The sequence below is a fragment of the Dipodomys spectabilis genome, unplaced genomic scaffold (assembly GCF_019054845.1).
Source record: "Dipodomys spectabilis isolate Male_0828 unplaced genomic scaffold, ASM1905484v1 ptg000071l, whole genome shotgun sequence".
Lineage (NCBI taxonomy): Eukaryota > Metazoa > Chordata > Mammalia > Rodentia > Heteromyidae > Dipodomys > Dipodomys spectabilis.
The window spans coordinates 3,955,776-3,968,414 of record NW_024870748.1 but is presented as its reverse complement, the minus strand read 5'-3'; positions in this window follow the sequence as shown (position 1 = coordinate 3,968,414).

Sequence of the window (12,639 nt, the reverse complement as noted above, 5' to 3'; positions counted from 1 at the left end):
AAAATACATATTTATGATATATATTCCATACACAGTAGATTTTACAATTTTTTGAAGGATTGAGTATATTAAATAGCAATAACTAATGTGCAACACTTCAATGCTTCTATGATTGTCAGATTTATTGCTAATGAATGGAAACCTTTAGATAAAAATACAATTTATAGATCAAAGCAACATGCTATACACATTTATGTGATCAGCACTTATATATTCAAAAATTAAATAGATCTTTTACTGTCTCTTACAGTAAAAGATCTTTTAAAGTTTTTCTAAAAATGCATTTTCTATGTTTAAATATGTAAGTAAATTACAAAATGGAGAAAATATGTTTAAAAATAGAAGCTTCCAGTGTATGACCTATAAATAAAACCATTACACAGTGCTCATTGAGAAAGTGGTCACATTTCACAAAGCTTTCTGTTTGCTAACATAGAATTTTTAATATAGTAATATCTATGTGTAGATGATGTTAAGCAAAATGAACTCCAAGACATGAACAAAAGAAGTTTTTCTTTGTTGTTGTAGTTCTCAATGTACTGTGTGATTTCTTTTTTCTTTTGTGTCTACCCCCCCCCCCCCCCCCCCCCCCCCCCGCCATGGTTTTTCTGTTGTCACTGTATTGGATTTAAGTAACCCAGGGTATTGTATATATGTTTATCTGAATTAGGGAAGGGAAATAGAACAACAAAATGGTGAGACAAAGTATCCATTGCAACAATGAGATGTACAAATCATTATGTCGATAAATGAACTTTACAAGGGGAGGGGGAGATGGGAAGGGATGGGAAGGGGAAACAAAGGAGGAGGCAACAATGTTTGATAAGAAATGTACTCATTACCTTGCCCATGTAATTGTAACCCCTCTGTACGATATTTTCACAATAAAATTAAAATTAAAATTAAAATAGGACAAAGAGGAAACCAATGCAACAGTAATACTCACAAGACAATATGTGGGAAATGATCTGTACAACTTGGGGGGAGTGTATAGAGGGAAGGGAAAGAGGGAAAATATGAGGGAAGGGGTAAAAGGTTAGACAAGAAATGTAATCACTAACTTACTTACATAACTGTGTAACTCCCCTGTAAATCACCTTGACAATAAAAAGTAAAAGAAAATGAAATCTATTCTCATAGTTTTGGACAGTACTGAGATTTGAACACATGACCTAGTTATACTAATAGGCAATCAGTGTACTATATTAGCCAAATCTCCAGCCAAGAATTCTGTTTTCAAACAATCCTACATTAAGGTACTAGTCAGAGCTCTCTGAAGTATGTTTTCTTCCCCAATATTATACTACTCTGAAATAATGTACATGGCAATAATTTCCAGGTAATATTCTGTCTGCATTATACTTATGAACTGATTATTCTATGCGTACAATGCTTTGTCAAGAAAGGAAACAAACTATATGGTTTTGAAAAGGCCTTCAACATCTGAAAGTGAAACAAGAGGTTATATTACACAATTGAATACAGTTCAGCTTTTGAAAAAATATTTTATTTGCAATATTGCTAATGAGAGCTGGAGAACATTATATTGGGTACAACACACCAGAGATGAAAGACTAGTACTTTTTTTCTTACTTGTATGTGAAAATATTAAACACAATCCCAGAGATTAGAATGGTAATTGACAGCATTTTTATATATGTGCAATAAGATTATAATTAAAATGTATAGAAGAATGTTAATTTTTTGAGATGATTGTGCAGCATGGCAAATATAACATACTTGAGTACAATATATTATAATGCTGTTAAAAGTGGGATTCAAATATTGTTATCACATAAAGTGACAAATGGTTGGGCTGGGAAGGTAGCTCAGTGGTACAGTGCTTGCCTTGCATGCCTGAGGCCCTGGGTTTGATTCCTCAGCACCACATAAGCACAAAGAAAAAAGCCAGAGGTAGCGCTGTGGCTCAAGTGGTAGAGCACTAGCCTTGAGCTGAAGAGCTGAGGGACAGTGCCCAGGCCGAGAGTTCAGGCCCCACAACTGGACCCACCCAAAAAAAGTGACAAATGCTTGAGAGCATATACGAGTCTATTAGCTTGATTTGGTCATTCTACATTGTATTAATAAAATCATAACATTTGGACCAGTGTCTCATATCTGATCTAGTTCATTCCTGCCTCAAGAACAACAGCTAAATATCATATTTTTTATCACAACAAACAAGTAGAAACACAACCAAAAGCAAAGCTTCAATTAGCACCTCTTTCCATAACTCATATTATTATCTAATGCTTTGTATATTCATTATGGTTGCAGTTTATGTGTATATTCCTCAGTCAACAGTCAACTATACTGGCAGTTAAATTTGTTTTCTATTTTTGATTATTTCAATTTTGTTTATCATTTTATAACACTCTTCTAAATTATTTTGTCACAGAATATGAAAAAATGTATTTTGATGGAAAGAGATTAATTGCTAAGTATACTATATGTAGTATTCCGATACTGACTGCTTTTCTTAAATGCATAAGTGTGTAGAGTGTGTGTGTGTGTGCCTATTTTCCTGTGTTTGAAAATGTGTGGGTGGCATGAATAAAAGGGAAGGAAAAGTCCTTACTCTAACTTCTCCAAAGAAGGAAACCATTGTAAACAAAGTTTATTAAAATGGCATTAAGTTTATGGACTCCTCAGTCTAAATATCCCTGGTAAAATTCAAGGTGAGACATTGTTGCATTTTAATTTCAGACTATGTTTGAAAAGTTTACCAGTAATTTTCCTTTCCTACTCACCCACTAAACAATAATTAAACGTTCTTATTAAAAGAAAAAGAAAATTGAATTCCTCAAATATTAAATAACTTCTAGCAACTAGCCTTGAGATAATTCATATAAAAATTAATTGATTCTTAAGACAGTTTGATGGCATGTTAAAGTCAGGCAGGAAGAATTCAGGCTGATTTGGACTATATAAAAAGAGTCCTCTACCAAACTCAAAAAATGTTAATTGATTCTTTTAAAGTACTAATCTTAACCTTTGATTCCATTTGGAAAACTTTCTTTTGGCTTCTATTACCATTTTTAATAAGCAACATTATTATTTGAGTTGGCTATGGATTATTCTGCAATATCTTATCCAAGGAAATAAACACTACCTTTTATTGGAAAACATGCATTTGCATTCAAACTGTTTTGTATGACCATTCCAAGAATTACAGAACATTTTTGTCACAATAACTATAATTTATTTAGACCTATAGAAAATAAAATTATATATAGGCCTCATCAGTAAGACAGAAAATAAGGAAAATTCTAGCTCCAAAATTTGCTCTCATTCTCCAAACATGAGCAGTCATCTTTCAGTAATATTTTCATTACAGATCAGTCACCCGGAAATTAATTTTTTGGGGGGGTCCTGTCGTGGGGCTTGAACTCTGAGCCTGGGCGCTGTCCCTCAGCTTTTCAGCTCAAGGCTAGCACTCTAACACTTGAACCACAGCGTCACTTCCGGCTTTTTTCTTTTTGCTTATGAGGTGCTGAGGAATCGAACCCAGGCCCTCATGCATGCAAGGCAAACGCTCTACCACTGAGCCACTTTCCCAGCCCCAGGAAATTAATTTTTTTATTCTGTGTGAACACATTGGACTCTCTCAATATAAAAATATAAGGTTCATTGAGTCACCATTATAGTTTTCCTCTTGATTTTCAGTCAAGAAAAGTTTTTGGCATGAATATTTTATTTTAAGATTTATTTTTTAATTCCCTTTATATGTACACATGGTATACCTGACAGAGAAGTTATAAAGATTGTTATATATATAATGCTGTACTTTAAAAATTAGTCAAGTTGCTTATGAGCCAGTTTATTGTCCTTCATTCAAATTAAAAATCCATTCTGTCATGGATGAAATATAATTATTTGCATGTTTACAATACACAACTCCTTCATTGACTGAAAGCTTCTTGTGATTTCAAACTTCCTGTCATCTACTTAAATCTTTTATCTACATATAGAGTCTGGTAGATAAAGATTTATTTTTCAATTATCTGTTGCAGTAGTTAACTCATTAACTGTCTCTATTACCAGTATTATTCCATTGCTTTACCAGCTTCTATTTTCTACCCATACTACCATGTATTCATTAACCATAAAAATACTTACTTGATAATAAACACCATTTCAGCACCTAGTACCAATTAACAATAAAAAATAAGGTCTTTTTGATTTGGCAAGAATTTTGAACCATTATTACTTTGACTTAAAAAACCATTTAAGCCGGGCGCCGCTGGCTCATGCCTGTAATCCTAGCTACTCAGGAGGCTGAGATCTGAGGATCCCGGTTCAAAGCCAACCCAGGCAGGAAAGTCCTTGAGACTCTTATCTCCAATAAACTTCTAGAAAACTGGAATCTGTGCTGTGGCTCAAGCGGTAGAGTGTTTGCCTTGAGCTGAAGAGTGCAGGGACATCGTCCAAGCCCAGAGTTCAAGCCCCACGACCGACCAAAAAAAAAAAAAACACCATTGAAGTTTAAAATATCATAGCTGACTGTTATTAACGGCTCCACATTGGAAAAACAATTTATTAGGCATTTATTCATGGAATGTTCTTGGTATGAATGAAGAATTCAACTTCTCCCAGTAGAAAATACACTTCATGTTTGGGAGGTCCTTATACTGACATTTTGGAACTACTGCAGTTCAGTTTTATAAAATGTTCACATAGTAGTTTAATAGCAGGGGGAAATCTGACTCAGTGTTTTTAGTTTCCAAAAGTAAAAAATAGTGAAACATCGTTATTGTCAACGTAAAACAAGATGAAACCTTTGCTATTACAACAGTCTTATCTTTTTTTTTTTTTTTTTTTTTTTTGGTCCTTTATGGGGCTTGAACTCTGGGCCTGGGCACTGTCCCTGCGCTCTTCAGCTCAAGGCGAGAGTTCTACCGCTTGAGCCATAGCACCAATTCTGGTTTTCTAGTAGTTTATTGGAGATAAGTGTCTCACGGACTTTCCTGCCCAGGCTGGCTTTGAACCATGATCCTCAGATATCAGCCTCCTGAGTAGCTAGGATTACAGGTGTGAGCTACAGGCACACAGCTACAACAGTCTTATGTTAACCCAGTAACTCCTTTATGTGCTATCCTTTTGTTTGCAATACATGAAGTAACCTTCACTATCTATTTCCTTGCTCTCAACTTAAGAACAAGGAAATAAATATTTTTGTAGTCATGTATCACATCTGTGCTAGACAAAAATGAAAATTTATCATTATAGATGATGTGTGATATGTTCTCTAAGTAATATTTGTCATTGTCTCCAATCAATTATCATAAATGCTAAATAATAGCTTCCGATAAATTGGTGAACATAATTACCAGGGGGATTTTGACACAAGGATGACAGTAGATCTATTATGCTTGGTACTCTGTACAAGGTATGTTCACATTGATCTCATTTGTTTCCCAGATAAATAAAAAGCAGTAGGGTAACTTTCTTTTTTTTTCAGTTGAACTCTTTTCTTTTCTTTTCTTTTAGATAAGTTTTTTATCATAAAAATACCATACAAAGGGGTTACAATTACATGGGCAAGATAATGAGTACATTTCTTATCAAGCATTGTTGCCTTCTCCTTTGTTTCCCCTTCCCATCCCTTCCCATCTCCCATCCACCCTACCCCTACCCCCTCTAGCCCCCCAACCCCCCGGCCAAAGTTGTAAAGTTCGTTTTTCGACATAATGTCTTGTACATCTCATTGTTGCAATAGGTCCACCTGTATCCCTATTTAAACGATTTGTTTTTTCTCTTCCCCTCCACAAATTATACCAACATCAAATACAGTGAAAGCAGTGGTTATATCGTGGGAGAGGGACATACAAAGCAACAAAGAAATCATCTTATAAATATGTTAGAAACAATCGCATGAAATAAAACATTTGAATACTTATCTTGGGGTTCATTTCACCTAACATCAACTTTGCTGACTTTTTCTGCTTGTCTCAGCCATATAGTTATTGCAAATAAGGGAAACCATGGGACCTATGTTTCTTGGGGCCTGGCTTACTTCACTTAATATAATTTTTTCCAAGTCTTTCCATTTCCTAGCAAATGGGGCACTGTCATTCTTTCTTATAGACAATTGTCCAAACATTTTTGCAAGATACTCAGCTTCTTAGATAATTGTATTTTAGCTAAGCAAGCCTTATTAATATTTACAAAATTATAAACAAGCAAATTACACAGAACACATCTTTCAAAAACTCAGCATCATATTCTCTAGTATTATATTAACTAATTAATTAAATTATTTTTGCTGGTCCTAGGGCTTAAATTCAGGGCCTGAGGTGCTCTCCCTGAGTTCGCTCAAGGCCAGCACCCTACCACTTGAGCCACAGTGCCACTTCCAGTTTTCTTGTGATTAATTGGAGATAAGAGTCCCATAGACTTTCTTTCCATGGCTGGCTATCAACTTCAATCTTCACAGCTCTGCCTCCTGAGTAGCTAGGATTACAGCTATGAGCCATGGGTGCCTGGCTTTCTCTAGCTTTTTTTTTTTTTTTGATGGGGAGTGGGGGTTAGGGGTGGGGTTCCTGGGGCTTGAACTCTGGGCCTGGGCGTTGTCCCTCAGGTCTTCAGCTGAAAGTGAGCACTCTACCACTTGAGCTATAGCAAAACTTCCGTTTCTCTGGTGGTTAATTGGAGTTAAGAGTCTCATGGACTTTCCTGCACAGGCTGCCTTTGAACCGCAATTCTCAGATCTCAGCCTCCTGAGTAGCTAGGATTACAGGGGTGAGCCACGAGCACCCGGATCTCTATTTTTTTAATATCAACAATTGTTTCCATCTATTAGCTGTCTGAGATTAATAGTACTAATCACATTTTGTCTGCGACACAATAAACTCAGAGTGACATAATTATTTAATTGCCTTACACTGAAGTTTATAACTTTCTGAAGAAGAGATTTAGAGCAATGTCTGTTCTCTTGGGTATAATATTTTCTAAATCATATAAAAAAAATCAAGCAACATGCAATTTTAGTAATAGAAATTTCCTAGATAGCTACTATTTGTACATGAGCCATATAAATATTTTGGTAAACATATAGCTAAACTTTAAATAGAATACTGAAATACTTAAGAATTCAAGATAAAGGGTTTTTTGCAAAGATTGATGCTTTTAAGGAAGACTTGATGATAAGCCAGAGATGTTTTCCTACATTTATTTCTTTTCCATTTTAGAATAAGCATGGTGTTAACACTTGCAAAACATATTCTTTGTGCCAATACTTCGCTGGGCTTAGAGGACTGAGAATTTGTCATGGCCAATTCCTATAAAAATCGAAGTGTAAATTTGCTCATTAATTTGTTCAAGAAATATTATTGACTTTTCATAGAATGGTGGGTACACACACATAAAAAACTACTATCTATTGAAGTTGTTCATATGATAGAAGGAAGTATTTACATTTTGGAAATTTCTAATTGTTCTTGTGTTTTTCATTTTAAAAATTGCATGCCAACTTAAAATATTTGTTAATGTAATCACTTTGAAATGCTCTCAAAGCACATTATTTTCATTCATTCATGCTGCATAATGGATTTATGTTGAGACCCACCATCTGCCCCAGTTTTACTTAGTGACACTGTGCTGTCAAGACTGTTAATTACTAAGGTCAGAAGGTTGGAGGATAGTTGAACTTCAATCTGACATCTTGAACTAATTTGCACATTGCAGGAAATATAATTTAGTCTTACAATGATCTACGTATGTGGCACTTTTAACATACACTAGAATTTTTCCTGTATCTGAACAAAGAAAATACTGTATAGAAATGTCTAGTTTTTCTTGAATTTCATAAATAGAATCAATAGTTCTTAGTAATAAAATTCACCTAAAAGTAACGTGTGTGTGTGTGTGTGTGTGTGTGTGTGTGTGTGTGTGTGTGTGTGTGTGTGTGTTTATAAAGGATCAGTAAGTATCTTCTGGATCTCTCATGTGTATGTCATACTATATCACTGGTTTGTTAGCAGTGTTTATGAAATTAAATAATACTTATCTTTATATTCTTTGCACTATATTGTTCCAAGAATGTCAAGGCACAATAAGTAAACGTTATGAAAGTCTATGTTTTTCACCCTTGCTTGGTGTCAATGTGTCAATAAAACTTGGAATATCAGATTCTTCCTAATCTCTAAGTGCTTATAAAGTGACACGTTTTATTTACACCAGAAAAATGCATATTTAGTTCTTTTCTTCTGTGAACATCAATATTTTTCTGCTCAGAGATGAATATTGAATAGAGAAGCTTGCCAGCTCTCCACTGGAGAATTGGGATCTGGCACCCTTTTCTACTTTCAAAACACATTCAAGCAAGACTCCTTGTTCACAGAGAGCTCACATTAAAAAGCAAACTCAAAATATCTTCAAACAACACAAGACACCCTGTTTCAAGTACTTAAAGAAGGTCAGCAGTATTTCTCATGCCAAGGAAGGCATATGATTTAAATTTCAGAACATGATTTCAACAAAAATTTGCAAAAACGTTTTTATTTGACTAACTAGAAAGTTAAAGGAGAGAGTTGTTGCTGTGTCGCTATACTAACTCAATACATCCAGAGATATTAAAAACCACAAATTGCTTCATTCTGTCAGGCAATAACATAATTTTTCAAAAGATATTAGTTTTCCAGAATTAGGACTTTTACTTTTGTGATGAAATGACTTTTCTACACACTAAGTTAAGAGTATTTGAAACTACATAGCAAATATCAGTAGGTGGAAAAAAGACTTGGTGAAAACACACAAGAACAGCGTGTTTAAGCCCTTAATTTTATTACAGTAAATTTGTTTTGATTTGTTTCTGGAACCCAGCAGGAACAGAAGAGGGCAATTGCATGCAAGAGAACGAAAATAGCTCATTTAAGTACAAAATGTTCTGTAGATGTAAATTCAGCTCCTTTCACTTGCAACGTTCAGAAAGAGTAAAGGTAAATCATTAGATTTATCTCATAAACAAGGACATATTCCCCTCCATTTATTTCTTGTGATACTTTCTGTTTCTTGGACATGCCCATATGTACCTAGGGAAAAGTCTAAAAAAGTTAAAACATTGACATTTCTTGCCCAATTCACTGTATACACACCACCAAACCGTTTTGAAGGGATCTAAGTTGTAAGTTCACTGTAAGTCTACATCCTTGGGAAGATTTTTACCATCACACTGAACATTTTTACCTATTTATCAAACAAATATTCCATAAAGTTCAGGAAAACAATTATATGTGTTGAATACCTGTGTCTAGAGTGAACTAGAGGCACTATCAAAATATATCCAAATGATGATAACATATTGTTTTCCAATGTTAACTGTTTTGACATAGTATGTACTTAGTCTCAAGTTCTAGAAGTTCAAAGTTCTTGAGGCTCTTAATATTTTTCATATTGTCTGATGTAATTAGTACTTTCCTTGAACAATGGAGTAGGATAAAATTAGCATTTTTATTTTGAAGTGTTTCAAATGCATATATTATACTATTCTTGGTCATATTAACTCTACCTATCCACTGCTGTCTGGCCAAACTAAATCTGTCTACCTTGGTAAACCAAGAATGAAGACAATTGCTTTACAAAGCAGAACAGAAGTTTTTTCTTTAAAGCACTTAGTTTCTTTTATTTTTTATTTTTTCAATTTAGGGATGTCTTGTTTTTTTATTTTAGAGGTGATGTATAGAGGGGTTACAGTTACATAAGTAAGGTAATGAATACATTCTTTTTGAACAGTGTTACCCCCCTGAGTCATTTTTTTCCTGACTCCCATTACCTCTAAGTTGTGAATTTCATTTCCAACTTAATGTCAAGTGAGTATCACTGCTGAACTGGTCAAACTTTGTCCCACCTTTTCTGTCATTCCTCTTACCTTCCCCAAATCAGATAAGCTTACATACAACACAAAAGGTACAGAAATCAAAAACAGTGATGGGGGAAACAAAACAAATAAAAAAAGAAAAAGAAAGAAAAAAGAAATAATTGCAAACAGTACACTCATTTTTTGTTTTTATTTCTTGGAGTTCATTCCAATAAACATCATTTTATAGGGTCATATGCACATAGCTATTGAGCTTTTCGATCCTCGGCAAAGAATATCCTAGATATATTCTAGTTATTACAAATGAAGTAAAATAAGCAGCAACATATCTAAAATATACTTAAAGCTCAAAAAATTAAACCTCCCAGAAACAAATCCTCAGTGAAACAACAAACCCATTGATAAAAGGGCTAAAAACTTAAAAGAGAGATTTCTCTGCAGAAGAAATAAGAATGACCAATAGATACACAAATAAATGTTCAACATCTCCAACCATAAAAAAATGCAAAACGATATTGAGATTCCACCTCTTCACAGTTGGAATGGCCATTATCAAAAATCTAATAATAACAGATATTGGTATGGATGTGGCCAAAAATGAATGCTACTACACTTTTTGTGAGAATGTAAACTTGTTAAATCACTCTGGAAAGCAGTATGGAGATTCCTCAAAAGACTAAACATAGAGCTCCCTTATGACCCAGCAATCCCATTCTTGGGCATTTACCAAAATGACCACAAACAGAGCCACACTAAAGTTACCATCACAACCATATTAATTGCAGTATTGTTTACCATAGCTAAGATATGGAATCAAACCAGATGCCCCTCAGTGGATGAATGGATCAAGAAAATGTGGTATATGTACACAATGGAATCCTATGCTTCCATCAGAAAGAATGGCATTGCCCCATTCATGAGGAAATGGAAAAGCTTGGAAAAATAATATTAAGTGAAGCAAGCCAGAACAGAATTTTTATTATCAAGAAAAGTTAATGAGAACAGATCCATGAAAGGCAATTAAAACTAGCAATCAACTTTCTCCTTTTCTTAGTGATTATCCTCTATCCCACTATACCTCATTATTTTAATCTAACAGCAAATTTGGAGATTTTCTAAGTTATTATTTTTTATCAGTATTAAATGACAACCTTTAAAATATAAAATATCTGTTATGATTGCCAATATAAAATGACAATGAATTTTAAGGTTTCATACTTTTAATTGCTATTATAAAGAAATTCAAAAGTAGACACCACTCCAAGAAATTTTGTAATCCAAAACCTAGAATATTTCCATATTGACTAGTACTAGCTTCTAAAGCCTTAATAATTGGATGACCCTTAATTGTCCAAGTCAATTTTCCACTTTTCCATAACAGAATTACTCTTCTTTAATCAAGCTATATTCTTTTTTCTTTTTTATTGTGAAAATACCGTGAAAATACAGAGGAGTTACAATTACATGGGCAAGGTAATGAGTAAATTTCTTATCAAGCATTGTTGCCTCCTCCTTTGTTTCCCTTTCCCATCCCTTCCCATCTCCCTCCCCCGCCCCCCATCTCTCCTCCCTTGCCCCCCCATATCCCCCGCCCGACAAAGTTGTAAAGTTCATTTTTCACCATAACTACTTGTACATCTCATTGTTGCAATGGGTCTACTTGTATCCATATTTAAACGATTTGTTTTTGCCCTTCCCCTGCACAAATTATACCAACATCAAATACAGTGAAAGCAGTGGTTATGTCGTGGGGGAGGGAAATATAAAGCAACAAAGAAATCGTCTTATAAATATGTTAGAAACAATCTCATGAAAAAAACATTTGAATACTTATCTTGGGGTTCATTTCACCTAACATCAACTTATCTGACCTTTTCTGCTTGTCTCAGACATATACTAGTTATTGCAAATAAGGGAAACCATGGGACCTATGTTTCTTTGGGCCTGGCTTACTTCACTTAATATAATTTTTTCCAAGTATTTCCATTTCCTAACAAATGGGGCAATATCATTCTTTCTGATGGAGGCATAGAATTCCATTGTGTATATATATCACATTTTATTGATCCATTCACCTACTGAGGGGTATACACAGTACGGAGGCTCCTCAAAAGACTCCACATAGAGCTCCTCTATGACCCAGCAATCCCGCTTTTGGGCATTTACCCAAATAATCACAAAGAAGACCATACTAAATCTACCAACACAACTATGTTTATTGCAGCATTATTTACCATAGAATCAAGCTATTTTCAACACTATGCTGCTCATATTAACAAAACAACTTTCAAGGTTCAAGAAAATCACGTGTCTTCTATGAATTCTTTTCTTTATGGTGAAATTTTTTTGCTGTCCTATAGAATATATTATATTGTTTTTTTCTCATAAAATGGCACTTAATTTTTTTATTGTTAAAATACCATACAGATGGGTTACAATTACATGGGCAAGGGCACTCAATTTTATAGTCATGGCTTTTAGAAACTATTTGAAATGTTAGCTCATTTAAGTAAGAATTTCTTTAAGGGTACACACCGTTATTTGTTATGTATTTCACATGCACTTCAGAAGTATCACAACATTTCATAATTAATAGAAGTTCATGAATACATATTGACAAATGGACTGTCACTATAGTCTTAAATGAATCAATTTTCATTTGTAAAAATTTAAATTGCTGCCTCTTATGCCATATACCCCATAAAATAATAAGATTTTTAGTGTAAAGCATATTTCATCATTTCATTGGAGAACAATAGTATTTCCCTATTTATGTAGCTTGGAGAACAATAGTATTTCCCTATTTATGTAGCTTGTCCACT